General features: G+C 44.1%; 1 pseudogene; it reads left to right on the top strand.

Moving 5' to 3' along the window:
* Nucleotides 1-14696, top strand: part of LOC138498468 (zinc finger protein 850-like) — a 202954-nt pseudogene extending 188258 nt beyond the window's left edge.
* The last annotated feature ends 439 nt before the right edge of the window (nt 14697-15135 follow it).

The raw sequence follows: 15135 nt of genomic DNA, 5'->3' as shown, positions 1-15135 counted from the left end.
TGTTTTACAAACAAATGTTTCTGTCTCTTGGACACAACAGAGATTGTGCTGATTTTTCTTTTTATTTTTTTAGGGCTCGAGGGATCTACCATCCCAGATCTCTGCTCGACTCAGGGGGCAAAATATATGCTCAAGTAGTATTGAGCCAGCTAGAAGCCTGGATTAGTGATAATAATCGTATTGGTCACTGTTTGGCAGGTTTCCACAGTGCCCTAAGCACTGTGGATCAAAGATTGAGGTTGCGCGTAATATGTGACACGTACGATGTTCTAAGGAAAATTAATGTGTGTGCCATCTTTGTAGTCCTTCATACGGCTTTTGATACTGTGCCAAGAAGCCGCCTGTGGGAAGTTTTTACGTAGTTTAGACATCCCATCGCATTTACTTGCTGCAATTCAAATAACATTATTCAGGCAACACTGCTGTGGTGCGCTGGGGCACTGATGGGAGCACAACGCAGCCCACTTGCATTGAGAAGGGAGTCCGCCAGGATTGTGGCTGGATCACAAGCTCTTTTGCATTTTCATCAGTGGGATTATTGCTGTTTGGGTGTCTGCGTGTACTGATGCCCCAAAACTGGCTGATAACATCCCAGTCTTAATGTTTGCAGATGATGCGGTCCTTCTTTCTTACACCGATAGGCGCCAAGAAACAATTTGAGCTCTTTGAGGTTTTCTGTTGGGGGAAATGGCCTAGCCATCAATGCCTTAAAAACTAAGAGCACGGCCTTCAGTGTGGGGGAGAAGAAGAAACCGAAACAATATAAGGTTAGAACTGGGAGAGGGTTGCATAGATCGGGTCGACCACTATGATTGTCTAGGCTTTAAGGTGGCATTGTTCTGCTGTTGGGATCTGCACAGTGCCAAGGCGAGGGTCTCATTGGCTACCTACAGTGGGGCCCTCTAGAGGAAGAAATGAGAGTGCTGGGCTTGTGTGAGCTTTGGTGCATTCCCTCAGCTATGACTAGTGTTGTCCAGGCAGAGGGGACATCGGCGGCGTTGATGAATTTTGAACACAACTTGGTTGCTAAAGCCGAAGGATGAACTGCCTTGCTGCGCTACTGTAATATGAAGCAGAATATGGGTTATGAGCTGTATCTGGGTTTTGTAAACCCCAAATATGAAAGATCATAGTATGCAAAATTTCTAATAGGGACTCTGCCGATCGCTAGCCTCTGCTCGGCTACATGTCTTCATCTAATATTATCCATCGATAATGCATCGAAACATATCCAACAAAAAATTATGAATCATAGGAATTTTCTTCATAGGAATCAACGTGTTTATATGTACCATAGAAATACATATAAACACGTTGATTCCTATGAAGAAAATGAGTAAAACAGCGACACTTAGGGGGTGATTCATGGATTATTTGCACCGAAAAAAAACAGGATTTGTGCGCCATTCTGGCGCAAATCCCCGTTTAACAAATGGGGATTTGCGGGCAGAAAGGCACACAAAACCAGTTTTTTTCGGCGCAAATAATCCATGAATTACACCCCTAAGTGTCCGAAAAATATATCTACTATTTTGCTATTTTTAATAATAGTTATTTAATCTATATTAGTTATAATAGTTTCAATACATATTTAAAATAAAAAATGATTGTTCGAACAATGTGAACAATAGTTATAATGCATTTAAAAAAAGACTATTATATAAACAATAGTTATTAATAGATATGAAATGTTACACAATAGAAATATTCCAAATGTATTAATAAAGTTGTCTTTGTTATTATGTATTGTGGGGGTCCCCTGCCCAACTCCCCCGCCCCCCACTAGAACCAATAGTGACATATTCAATTTATATTTATCAATCGAATCACAATCCATTGAATTTATTCAATGAATATACTTTTCGATGGTAATGCCGTTCAATTAATGAATTTCGATGGATTGTAATTAGATAGAAATTCTTTTGATGGAAAGACTGCATACCGTTTCAGGGATGCTAGTTCGGAGTCATACCAGGTATTGTGGTTGGGAGGCAAGTTTCAAGCAAATGCTCATGACTGGGGCAAGAATGTCCAGAGTGTTAGTAATGGCCAGATGGAGGTGGCTGAGAGCAGAGTCAGAAGTAGAGTCTGGGGTGGGGGTAGAGGGGATTTAGGTGGATGTGAAGGCAGCAGCTGACACTTGTTTCATCGGACGGATGTTCTTGAATGAGGATGGCAGTGCTGGAGGAGGTGCGGTCAATGGGCCGAGGGACCCAGGTAAGAAGAGCGGGAGATCAAACCAGGAAAGAGGTGTGATCAGTGGGGTGGGAGGGAGAGGGAGTGAAAGATCAGAGTGGATGAGGGCGTCAAGAGTGTCCTGCTGTGTGGTTTGGACCAGAAGGGAGAATGGAGAGGGAGAGCGAGGTGCAGCGGTCAAGAAAGAGTGGATGTTGTGATAGCAGAGTACGAGTGGATGTTGAAGTCGCCCAAGAGAAGGACTTAAGAGGAAGTTGAGAGGAGAAGCAGAGGGGTATGCAGTCTTTCCATCGAAAGAATGTCTATCGCATTACAATCCATCCAAATTTTCTATGGATTGTGATTCGATTGATAAATATAAAATTTGAATATGTCACTATTGGTTCTAGTGGGGTTGAGGGGGTTAGGGGAGGACCCCAGAATAAATAATAACAATGACAACTGTAATACATGTTTATTATTTGTATTGTGTAACATTTCATATCAATCAATAACTATTGTTTATATGATAGTATTTTTTTAAAAATGCATTGTAACTGTATTATATAACGGTATTCAAATTTCATTTTTTATTTTACCTGTATTATAACATTAATATAGATTAAATAACTAGTATTATTAAAAATAGGAAAATAGTAGATATATTTTTTGGACACTTGATGTTGCTGTTTTACTTATTTTCTTCATAGGAATCAACTTGTTTATATGTATTTCTATGGTACGTAAACGCCATTTTGGAAGTACGTTTGCTTGGATTGGACGCTTTGCCATGGAGTTCCTGTTTGCGTTCAAAACATTTTTTCTTTGGATTGGTTTTTTCAAATGTTTTTTCTGCGGTTGCTGCTCTTTTTTTCGCGTCCATTTGGATTTATTATGGATTTCGACTTGGTTTTTCTTGGATTTCTTCTGGATTTTTGTTGGGTTGCTTTTTCGGCACAGTGGATTTTGACTTGGATTTCATGCGAGTTCTTGTGAATTTTTGGGTTCCATATTTGGCATAAGTGGATTCATTGTGGATGTCTGCTATGTTTTCATTGGATCTTCTGTGGATGTTTGGGTTCCATTTGCAGATTTCTGTACTGATGTTTCCTGGAATGTTCATTTTTTTGGTCCTTGGATGCAGTATTTCGTCATGGGTTTTTGATTCTATTTCATGGATTTTTGGAATTTCTCATTTGGATATGTTATTTACTTTGTGGATGTGTCTGCATATGCATTGGAATTCTTTTCCGGTTATTTTAACATTTTATATTGAACGCCACACTGTTCAAGTACGTTAATTTGTCCCCTTTTCCGGAATTAATTATGCACTGTTTCAGCCTTTTCTGTCTGTACTTTTTCCTTTGTTTTTGTGTTTTTTCTTAAAATATTGTCTGTGCTATCTGCATTTCTTGATTTGATTGTTCCATTTTCAAGTGTCTTATAAAGCTCCACAATGTTGGATTATTCGTTGAAAATTATTGATTCAGTCCATTGTGCCACCCTTCAATTTTGTTATTGGTTCTGGCATGTCCCTCTAATACAGAATCAAAGCAGTTCCAAAATGTTGTATCCTTCTCGTCCCACTGCATGTTAATTTTCCTATCAAAGTAATCTAAAAGTGATTCTAGGTATTTTTCATTGTCTTTGAAAAACTGATTCTGTTAAGTGTTCGTAATCATTTTCTACTTGATCAATATGTACACATGCCAGTGAAAACAATAATTTAATGTTATGCTGAAATTGTAAATCACTAATCTATTTTGATTGCATTCCATTATTTTGCAATTTTCTCTAAATTACTTGTGTGAAATGAAAATAAAAAAGCCTTGTATTTTGCATGATTGAAAAGTCTCAGTAAATGCTTTGATCTGTTGTAATTCAAAATCTGGTACCATGATTTGGGGACATTTTGTCTCAAATGAATTTAAAAATGATTTAGTACATATCTTCAGTTTTATTTGGCATCACGACATAGATTAGAGGGATAAAGGGAGTCTTCTATCATTGCATGAATGCTATAAAGTTGCCTGAATGGTTTGGGGCATACCTTGAATGTTGCATCCACATGCCAGATTTTTGAATTTTTTAGGTATTCCATGTTACATGTAATACCAAATATTAGTAATTTTTGTTTGTGTATACTTTTATTTAACAGTAAAAAGTTGTGATTTTTTTTTTTCTGCGACTAGTAATTCCGGTTATATGTCAATTTCAGCATACGGTTTGGGCACTTTTGGAAATTTGCTTTTCAATTGTCTTTGTTTGCTTATTTGTCTTTGTAGTGTTTTCATTTGTGGCATTTGAGCGGCTACATGAAACAGTAGTTTAGCACAGGCGTGTTTTACAACTGATCCACTCGCCTCTTCCATGTTTTCATTAGCTCTATCTTTGATCTGGCTGATTTTTTTGTTTGGTTTTTTTTATATCATAAGTTTAGTGCCATCAGGTAAATTATTGTGCTCAATTTGATTAATTACTTTCTCGGTGTGACTAATTACTCTTCCTTTGCATTTATTCTTAAAATACTCTGAAAATGTCCAATATATACGTTCATTTAATTGTTTTTCATGGTCGTATGTGTATCGCAAAATAAGCTTACGGTACCAATCGTGGCTTAATATTTCCATAGTGCTACATTTTTTTTTAAGTGAAATACCTTTCTTACCAATGGTTTTGAGTAATGATGATTACTGAGGTGCCTTCTGTTATCTTTTCGATCCTATCACCAGAAAATCAGTAAACAGAAAGCAACGTTAGAACCAACTGTCACTTTGCATCACGTGTTTACATTGGGTGCTTTACTCATAGCCTTTGTGTTTCCATCGTACCTCCGGACATTGTCGATGCTTAGGTTTTGATGGATATGCACTTTTAACTGTTTAAATGGTGATTCGATGAATAATTTTAGTTGGATATGTTTCGATGAATTTTATTTTCGATGGATAATATTCGATGAAAAGACATGTAACCTTCTATGAGCAGTTATACTGAGAAGAAGGGGGCTTGGAAGAGGAAGAGGAGGCGGAGGGGTACTTGCGCAACATTTCTCTGACGCGATTGAGGGAGAAGGAGCTGGAAGACATGGAGACCCCGATCACCCAGGAGGAGGTATTTGGGGCAATCAACTGGTTGAAGGTAGGGAAGGCCCACGGTGAGGACGGGTACACCACAGGGTTTTATAAAGTGTTCTCAGGCAGCCTGGCGCACCACATGGCTAGATTGTGCAATCACGTCGTCCTGTCCACGGGGAGAGCGCCCCCTCGTTTGGTAGGGCATTGCTAACAATTATACCCAAGTAGGGGAAAGACCCTAGGCCCTGTAAATCGTACCACCCAATATCGCTTTTAAATGTGGACACCAACGTTTTCACCAGAATACTGGCCACTTGGATGGAAGGGGTCTTGCCGGGCCTGGTCCATTCTGACAAGGTGGGGTTTATACAGGGGGGGCAGACGCATTGTGTACAATTCTTCACTTGGCGGAGGAGGCGGTGAAGGGGATGGGTAACCCGTTGCTGGTGGCCATTGACGCCAAGAAGGCTTTCAACCAGGTGAATTGGGCCTTTCTTGATGGGGTACTGCAGGAATTGGTGTGTTGTATGCTTCCCGGTGGCGAGGGTGGCAGCCAATGGAAGGCTATCTCTGGTCTATTAGATTGTGGAGGGGCACGAGGCAGGGCTGTCCCCTCACTGTTTCTCTTCACTCTGTCAATGGAACCGCTGGCAGAGCAGCTCCAGCAGGTCTCAAAGGTGGAGAAGATTAGGGTCGCGGAGAGGGAATTTAAGGTAGGACTAGATGCAGACAGTGTCCTGCTCCATCTGGTAAATCCAACGAGCTCGGTCCCGGCGGCCCTAGACATTATAAAAAATACAGAAGATGTTCCAGCTTCAAGGTCAATAAGGGGAAATCTGTTATCTTTCTATTGGCGGGGGAAGGCCAAAGAGAGATGAGACCCTGCGGGCTCTGGGGTTGGAAGTTGAGACAGAAAAAAATACAGTACCTAGGGGTTTACCATAGTTAACCCGGGGAGAGACTTGGCTGAGGCCAACTTTCCTCCTCTCTTTACCAAACTTTACAATGAAATGTTGGGCTGGGGAAAAGGGGAAATTTCCTGGAAGGGCAGGTTGTTACTATAAAGCAGCGCAAATGAGGGTGATGGTACCCTACCTTAGAGAAGACAGGGATAAAAATGGGTTCCCATGGAAAATGTTCACCTGCGCCCAGCCACGGTCGTAGAGTGGCTGTGGGTCCCAAGAGGGAGACTCCTAAGGAGGATTAGAGATCACCTCTACCTGGGAGCATACTGTGGGGTTTGGGGAAGGGGAGCAGGCGGACGAGGGATTACGACATGGCCCTCTCCGATGTCACACCTGGCTCCCACCGGTGCGGGACGAGATTCCAGAACCAAGAGAGATTCCAGGGTTGGTTAAAGGCAGGATTGTCCAGAGTAGGGCAGCTGTGGGTAGTGGGGCAATGTATTGGGATACATGACTTGGAAGCTGCCGTGGGGATTGGAAGGCTCCCGGTCCTTCTATATTTGAGGTTGAAGGGTGCCCTGTGCAGGGTGAAATGGTGGGACCTGATCCAGAGAGACTTGACACCAGTTGAAAATGTCTGAATGGGCCCTCGACCATGCCAGTACTTATATCACTGTTATATAGAGCTCTGGTAGAAATGTTGGAGGGTGGAGGGGTCAGTGGAAGGGCTCCGGCAGAGGTGGGAAAGGGATTTGGTTATGGAGGTGGATGCACGCCTGTGGAAATAAATGTGCAGGAGAGCCGGCAAAACATGTATAGCGTACCAGTATAAACTTCATGGGGTGAAGCTGTTGCATAGGTGGCAATATGACCTGGCGCGGCTCTCTGAAATGTTTCAGACGGTGAGCCCCCTGTGTTGCCATGGTTGCAGGGACAGAGCAGACTAGTGGCATATGTGGTGGGGATGCCCCATGGTTAAGATGTATTGGACAAAAGTCCTGGGATGGATTAAGATTGCAGGTGGTGTGGAATGGGGGCTAGACCCGGTACTGTTACTTTTGGGAAGGAGAACCTAGGAGGGCACTGGCAAACCTTTCCCCACATGTCTCACATTTTGTTAACGGCAAGGGTGTGCATTGCAAGATTCTGGAAAAGAAAAGAAAAGAACTTCCAAGCCAGAAAGAATGATGGGACATGGCCAAGGACATTAATTTAATGGAACAATCACGGCTACAATTAGTGGGGGTAGGGGATACCTGGAAGGGGAATGGCAACAGTTTTGCACCAACTTTGGGTAAGAAGGTTGGGGAGATAAGGAAAGTATTTCGTGGGACCTGACTCTGCACCAGCCAAGAAAAGTGCAAAGTTAAAAGATACACAGACTTGAGTAATAAGTGGCCTCTCCACACAGACTGGTGCAACCAGGGGCTGGACCTTCACTATTATAGGGGGTAGTAGGGACTGAGGGGGATGAGTTGAAGGCGGGGAGGGTGGCACATAGGAATAATTGGGGTATAATATAATATGTTGGGGGGGTTCGCCCTTGCTTGTTTGTACTTTTCCTTGTTATAAAACCAATAAAATTCAATTTGAAAAAGAAAAAAGGACACCCTGCAGGCTGGAACTTAGAACCATGCTCCTACTGGCCTATAGGGCAATGCCCAAACTGTCAGAAAAGGAATTAATTGCCATTTGCAACTGTGGGCCACTTATTTTATGCCCAGTCCGGTCCGACCCTGTCTGCATCCATACTGTGTGGACGCTGACATAATTAGTATTTATTTTAGTTTTACAAGGAAATGCTTGTCATAGATACTAAAGCAATACAAAATGAATTGATCGAAATATAAACATTTGGCAATTAAATTGTTTGTTATGGTGACTTTGCCATTGCCACCATATAAGCATGCCAAGTTATCAAACCTGGCTTAGTCTGCAAATCAAGAAAGGGCAAACAGGAGACATCGAATTTAGAAGGCCTGTTGAATCAATGACTAAAACCATTCCCAATTACCTCTGTTCACTTAATACGTTTGATGTATCCTTCAGAGGGCAAAGCAGTGAAAAACTCCCAGCGATGGAGGGTACACTGCATTCAAGTCATCCAGATCACTTCAAAAGTAACAGAGTCCAGCCCGAGGGGGACTTTCCGTCTGCAGATGTAATACATGTGCTCATTTTAATCTTCTGAGCCATTTGGGGTGTACTGAAATCTTGCTTTTACGGTGCAAGAGACCAATGCACAGCAGTTTAACAACAATGTAAATCAGTTCTTAGAATTGATCCGGACTAGGTAGTAGTCGGTCATGTTCTAATGCGCAGCCACTGTAACAAATCCGAAACCACAAAATGCTTCACAAAGCAACCAACCCTACCCAGCTCAACTGAGCAAAAGGCTGCATAAGCAACTTGTCTAAGTCAGTGGTCACATAGGTGTGTCGTGTTAAATTATACCACAACGCAAAGTATTGAAGTAAAGTTGTTCAGCGCCACCGATCATACAGGGTCACAACACATTTCCACTTTTTGTAGCAGCTGGACTACTGTTCCGCACTAGTCACTGGCCTGCCTACCTCCTGGCCTATGTTCTATCTTTAACCCTTATATTCGCACTCTGCTGTCTTTCTCCCACACTTCTATTTATCCTTTGCTCCTTTCCCTTTCTTGTATTCATTTGAATCTCGGTTGCTCTTCCACTTTCTATATGTTGTCTTCAAATTTTAAACATGGCCTCGCTCCCTCTTTCTTACTCACTCTGTGGCTTTCTCTTCTCTTTGCACCCAAGCTGAGGTCCTACTCATAGTCCATAAGCCGCCAGGCGCACGTCACTTTCGATCCTTTCCTCTTTTAGCCCCAAACATTGGAAATTCTCCACTCTATATTAAATCCTCTCCTACCCTCTGGGTTTTCGTTCATATCGCAAAACCATTCTCCTTTCTTCTCTGTGCTAAATTCTTAATATATGTCTAAACGTGCCTGTGTCATATGTTTTTGCACGGCTTGTTATGTACAGCAGTACAATACAAAATAAACCACTGAGGAAGTGTGGTGACGCTCTGGAAGATTACTTTTTTTAGGCTCTGCAGCATTCACGTTCACCACTTACACAATCTTAATTTGACCTTTATTTTCAATGAATGGCTATTGGGTATTGTTTGCTATGAGCTGTTGTAACCCCATGCGAGTCACATGCAATGGGAGTTTCTCACCTCTGCCATTCATATACCATGGGGGAACCTTATTCCCAGATTCTGAACTTTCAAATACGCCAGCATTGTGAGCGCTTTCCACACAGATACATCTGGCCTCAGGCGCTCAAAGTTGCTGGTCTCAGCTCCATCTCCTTGTAAGACCTCAATGATTCTCCCCCTTTTCGCTCTGGACGTGCTGGTGCCTTCCTTTTCCACATGAATGGCCCTATCAATCCAGATCTTAAACTCTTCTTCTCAGCGGGGCATACATTGGCTCCCGAAAAGGTTGCCAGATTTATCTAGTCCAGATTCTTTTTTAGATTTTTTAGAGTGGATCTGGAAGCAGACAGAGGCGTGTCTTCCTGTGGTAATGCCTCCATTTTAAGGTTCAGGGTCAGACCTTCAGTATCAGCCCAGCTCAGGTGCTTGATGTGAATGTCTTGTGCAGTCACATGCTTGACTGGCACCTCTGGCAAACATGACACATTCCATTCCTTTGCAATATTGAACAACCATGCAGCCGCTATCCTGCACAGGTCCACTAGTCATTCGTTCAGAGGCTACGGTGGCATACCAGCAGGGTTCCAGCTCTTCTAAACATTGAGCAGCCCATCAGCTGCTTGCTTTTACAAGTCCACTATCCGATGGTTCAGAGGCCAGAATGATGTACGAGCAGGGTCCGGCCCTTCTCAACGATAAGCTGCCATACAGCTGCTATCCTGGACAGGTCCAATAGCTATTCATTCAGAGGCCATCCCAGCAGGACTGTGTGCTGTCAGTGTAGCAAGACAGACACTTGAGGTAAGTGTCCTTTCACTAACCATCCATTCAGCTTTTATGGTCCATTTCCATGCTTCAAATGCAAGTATCTCTACCTCAGCAGTGCCTCCAGTTTCAAACCCTTTTTAAAAAATTCAGCAGGTGTTTGGTCCACTCTGTCGCCACCTTTTGTCGCCCAAGTGAAGTAAAGAATGGCAACTGGCCAATGAGGGTAGTGGTGACAGATCTTCTCATTGTTGTAGGTCTCACTTGCTAGTCCCCGGGGATCTGTCATCCAGGTGGGCCAGTGGGGGAGGATCACCTGGATGGGGATTCTTTGGGGAGTGGAAGTAGGACCCCAAGGGTTGAGACGTGGGACCACCTCCCTTGTAACACTCTTTTCCCCATCCTATCCTGTAGGATATTTGGAAGCTCTACCCTCCCTCTTTTCTGACACGAACACTTGTGACCGTACACTGTATTAGCACTGGATGAAACAGAGAACGCAGTATAACTCTGCCTGTAATGATGCACTCCAAATGGTGGTGAGTAATAGGCAGGCAGTGCCCCCAATATGTGAAACAACCAGATGCACAAAGTGGAGGACTGAAATTGAATGCCCTCACTATGATTTATTCTGTCACTTGGCCCCAAGCAGATTTAGCAAACAACAAACGTACTTTCCCTGCATTCTAGCTAATTGCACCGTATTCCCTTGACTAAGGGATACCCCGAACCCTACAAGTCAGCTAGTGAGTCGCTCGCCACAGGCATCTTGTGTTCACCTTGCACAACCCAGGTTCAACTCTCAGTGGTGCTGACTCAGCATTTCATCCTTCCCGGTTTCATTCAATTGAGCATGCTTACATTGTGAAATAGCATCTGTTATTATAGCACTTGTAATCTGGCATGAAGCACTATATGAAATGTGAAAGCAATATTATTTTTTAAATTCCACCTTTTCTAAGATTTGGCTGACATAGAAAGATCCCCTCCCTTTTTAATTCATGCACTAACTGGCAATTATTTCTCGTTTACAGGTGCACAGCAGCGATAACTGCAACAGCTCTTGCAGCGAAGTGCAGCACTGGGAGTGGACGGATGGAAAGTGATGAAACATCACTCTGATGTTCGATGCATTGGAGCATCCATTCTGTACAGCATCTTTGCTCTGAGCCTGCATCTGTGATCCCATCAGGGGATCTTTACTGAAAGACACAGAACCAATACAAGAGCGCAGAGTTCAAAAAGGCATCACCCAAAGCTCACACTTGTACAAATATCACACCATCTTGCTAGGAAAATCATGCAATATACTGAGTGTGGGAAAACCTTGATTCATGGCTCCCACCTGTCCAGGAATCTGATGCTGCAGACTGGGGTGCAACCACACCAGTGCACGGAGTGCAAGAAAAGCTTCAGTCATAGCTTTGATCTGTCCAGACATCTGATGCTGCATACTGGGGAGAAATTACACCAGGGCACGGAGTGCAAGAAAAGCTTCAGTCATAGCTCTGATCTGTCCAAACATCTGATGCTGCACACTGGGGAGAAACCATACCAGTGCACGGAGTGTGAGAAAAGCTTCACTCAGAACACTAACCTGTTAGCACATCAGAGGATCCATACTGGAGAGAAACCGTACCAGTGCACAGAGTGCAATAAAAGCTTTGCTCGGCGGTCTAACCTGTTAGCACATCAGAGGATCCATACTGGAGTGAAGCCATACCAGTGCACAGAGTGCAAGAAAAGCTTCAGTCAGAGCTCTTCTCTGTCCAAGCATCAGAGGTTGCATACCGGAGAGAAACCGTACCAGTGCACAGAGTGCAAAGAAAGCTTCACTCAGACCTCTCAACTGTTATCACATCAGAGGATTCATACTGGAGAGAAACCATACCAGTGCACAGAGTGCAAGAAAAGCTTCAGTCATAACTCTAACCTGTCCACGCATCAGAGACTGCATACCGGAGAGAAACCATACCAGTGCACGGAGTGCAATAAAAGCTTCACTCGGCGCTCTCAACTATTATCACATCAGAGGGTCCATACTGGAGTGAAGCCATACCAGTGTACAGAGTGTGGGAAAAGCTTTACTCACAACTGTACCCTGTTAGCACATAAGAGGATCCATACTGGGGTGAAACCATACCAGTGCACAGAGTGCAATAAAAGCTTCACTCAGACCTCCAATCTGTCCACGCATCAGAGGCTGCATACCGGATATAAACCATACCAGTGCACAGAGTGCAAGAAAAGCTTCACTCGGACCTCCAATCTGTCCACGCATCAGAGGCTGCATACCGGATAGACCCCATACCAGTGCACGGAGTGCAAGAAAAGCTTCACTCGGACCTCTCAACTGTTATCACATCAGAGGATTCATACTGGAGCGAAACCATACCAGTGAATGGTGTGCAAGAAAATCTTCACTCGTAGCTCTGGCCTTCAGAGGTTGTATATTAGCAAGAGGCTGTACCAGTGCATGAAGTGTTAGGAATGCTTCAGTACTAGTTCTCTCTCCAGGCATCAGATGCAGTAAACTGGGGGAGAAACTGTAACGGTGCATACAATGCATGCAGAGCTTCTCTGGCCTCTGACCTGCAAAAACATCAAATGCTCTACATTGGCGGGAAACGGAACTAGTGCACATGAAAAGCTTTGCTCAGAAGTCTGCTTTGTGCACCATCAGATGATCCATTCAAGTGAGAAACTCTGAGATGTGGCTTCTACAGACATTAGCAGACAAGCCTCTGACGTGGGATATAGGCCATCATCAGAAGATCCATTCAGGGGTGAGGCATACCTCCCCTTTAAACACAGAGGTCCCAGGTGTAAAGACTGGAGAGGGTATCTATACTTCTGCCGCAGCACGTACCTCGGGATAGCTCTGGCAATCTGGATTCGACCCCGGCTGGACCTCTTATCTTCACTCTGTCTGTCAGTGTCCTTGGGACGTCTTAGTCAGCTCCATGTGGCGTTAAACCCACCCGCGGACATTCCGCAGCGGGTGGCGGCCGATGACCTTGTCTTTCTCCGGCGGGACAAAGTGGTCGACTGTGATGGCCAAGGAGCCCTCTGTCAGCAAAGTGGAGCTTTTCGGCTCTGGGTGTCGAGCAGCGCAGCGTCATGGTGTCTTCGCTTCTGGACGACACACTTCAACTGGCTTCCAGCAGTCAGCGTCCTTCCGCGCCCCGGTGGATGTCAGTGTACTTTGATGGATGGCCTTGATGTCCAGGCGCTCTCTTCGGGATTCACGGCGGACCCCTTCTCCAGACGTCAGACTAACAGAACTGGCGTCCAGGGTGCCTCGATGAAGAACAGCAGTTTTGCACGATGGTCCCTCGTAGCTCGGGAAGAGTTCCCCTAGACCGGTTCTCTCTTGGATCAGTCCTCAACAGACTCCAAAGCTTTTAGATTTCGTCGAAGGAAATGCAGCAGCAATCTTCTTCTTCCAGCTGGGCTTCAAGTATGAGCTTCAAGTTTCGAGCTCAGCTTCTGAACAAATTAAGTGAGAGGTCCCCAGATATACACATCTGTCCCTCATTCACTCTGCCTGAGGCAGGCTCTGTCAGCCAATCACACAGAAGGGCATTCATGCAGTCATGCGGGCAGGCAGGTAGCCAATCGGGCTTGCATGCATTCAGGCCATTCACTTCCACCCAGACACCCATAACAAGGAATGTGGATTTGGACAAGCACCCAGCCTTTCAGCACACCACACTGCATTCATCTCAGTTTCAGGCAGGGCTGTCTCATTCACACACAGAAACTAGATACTCATAACATAGAATGCATATTGGTCACACACTCTATTCACACAGGTCCCACCCCAAGGGTGTACCCACCACATACAGTCACTGGGAAGGCTCCAGCCAGTCTGGCCTGGACTTCCTCACAATACCATATATGGTTCATCCACCCAACAGCCAGTCAGGGGAAGGGACAGAGCTTCCCAGCACTTTGGGAAAACAAGGTAAGGGGCAATTGAAACGAAGAGGCCCCAGGGACCATCTTGCCCTCTATCAGGAATCCACTGATTACTATGGCATGGCCGGGGTATCCCCAAATGGAGGACTCTCAAAGCTCCTTGCACATCTGCATGGAGCTGCCACCAGACATACCCTGCTCTACGGGCAACACACGTTCCCAAAAACATACCCTAGGGCTACAGGGTTGTACCCCCACCCATGGGTGCCAGAAGGGTAGCACAGTGGTCTCTCTTCACCACAACCAAAAAGAGGAAAAGCTGCACTGCCAGGGGTCCCAACTGGACTCCTGTGCAGAAAACAATACAGAACACGCATGATAAGGGAGTACAGGACAAGGACAGGAAGGCCCTGTCCCTCCAATGCATTTCCAGCATCACACCAGGGTGCTCATAAGGCAAGCAATGAGGAGAACACACTTAGATAACCTGAACGATTACAATGCAAATAAAACCCTGGATTGGAAACCAGCCAGACCCCTGTCATGTATCTTGGTTGCTGCAGTGTATGTATTAAACTATGTATTTATGTATATTATCAATGCATATATATAGCTTTGTGTCATGAACAACCTTCTCTCCTGTCATTAAATTGAGTTGCCAATTACTGCTGACTGCCCAGTTTCATTCTGCATAGAAATGTCAATGTTAAGTGTGTAACACTCTTCTCGATTACAGAAATTACAACTTTGAACAATTAAATCATTATTTTGGGTTTGTTTGAAAGATTTAGGATAACAAAAGTCTAAAAAGATGTTTTTTATTTATTTTCTAATTTGATAGATTTGTTATTTGTAAAGAAACAAATCCATTATTTTATTCTAAGGGTGCTTTTTAAAAAAAATCTTTAAGCGATAAAGAGAGTAACAAGGAATGGAAAAATCATTAATATATGAACAATTCTTTATTTAACTGTAACTCACAGTTGAGAGCTTCCATAATTCCTGAATACGCCAGTGACGTGCCTTAGATTTCAGGAAAGCCCGGGCATGTTCCACTTCTAGAGAGCACTGAAAGGACTTTGGGAGGACAAAGCAACCACATTT

Source organism: Ambystoma mexicanum, chromosome 5q, assembly GCF_040938575.1.
Source record: "Ambystoma mexicanum isolate Mex_15411 chromosome 5q, UKY_AmexF1_1, whole genome shotgun sequence".
In the NCBI taxonomy this organism is placed as follows: Eukaryota; Metazoa; Chordata; class Amphibia; order Caudata; family Ambystomatidae; genus Ambystoma; species Ambystoma mexicanum.
The sequence above is the reverse complement of the archived record's forward strand: the minus strand, read 5'-3'. Positions and strand labels throughout refer to the sequence as shown.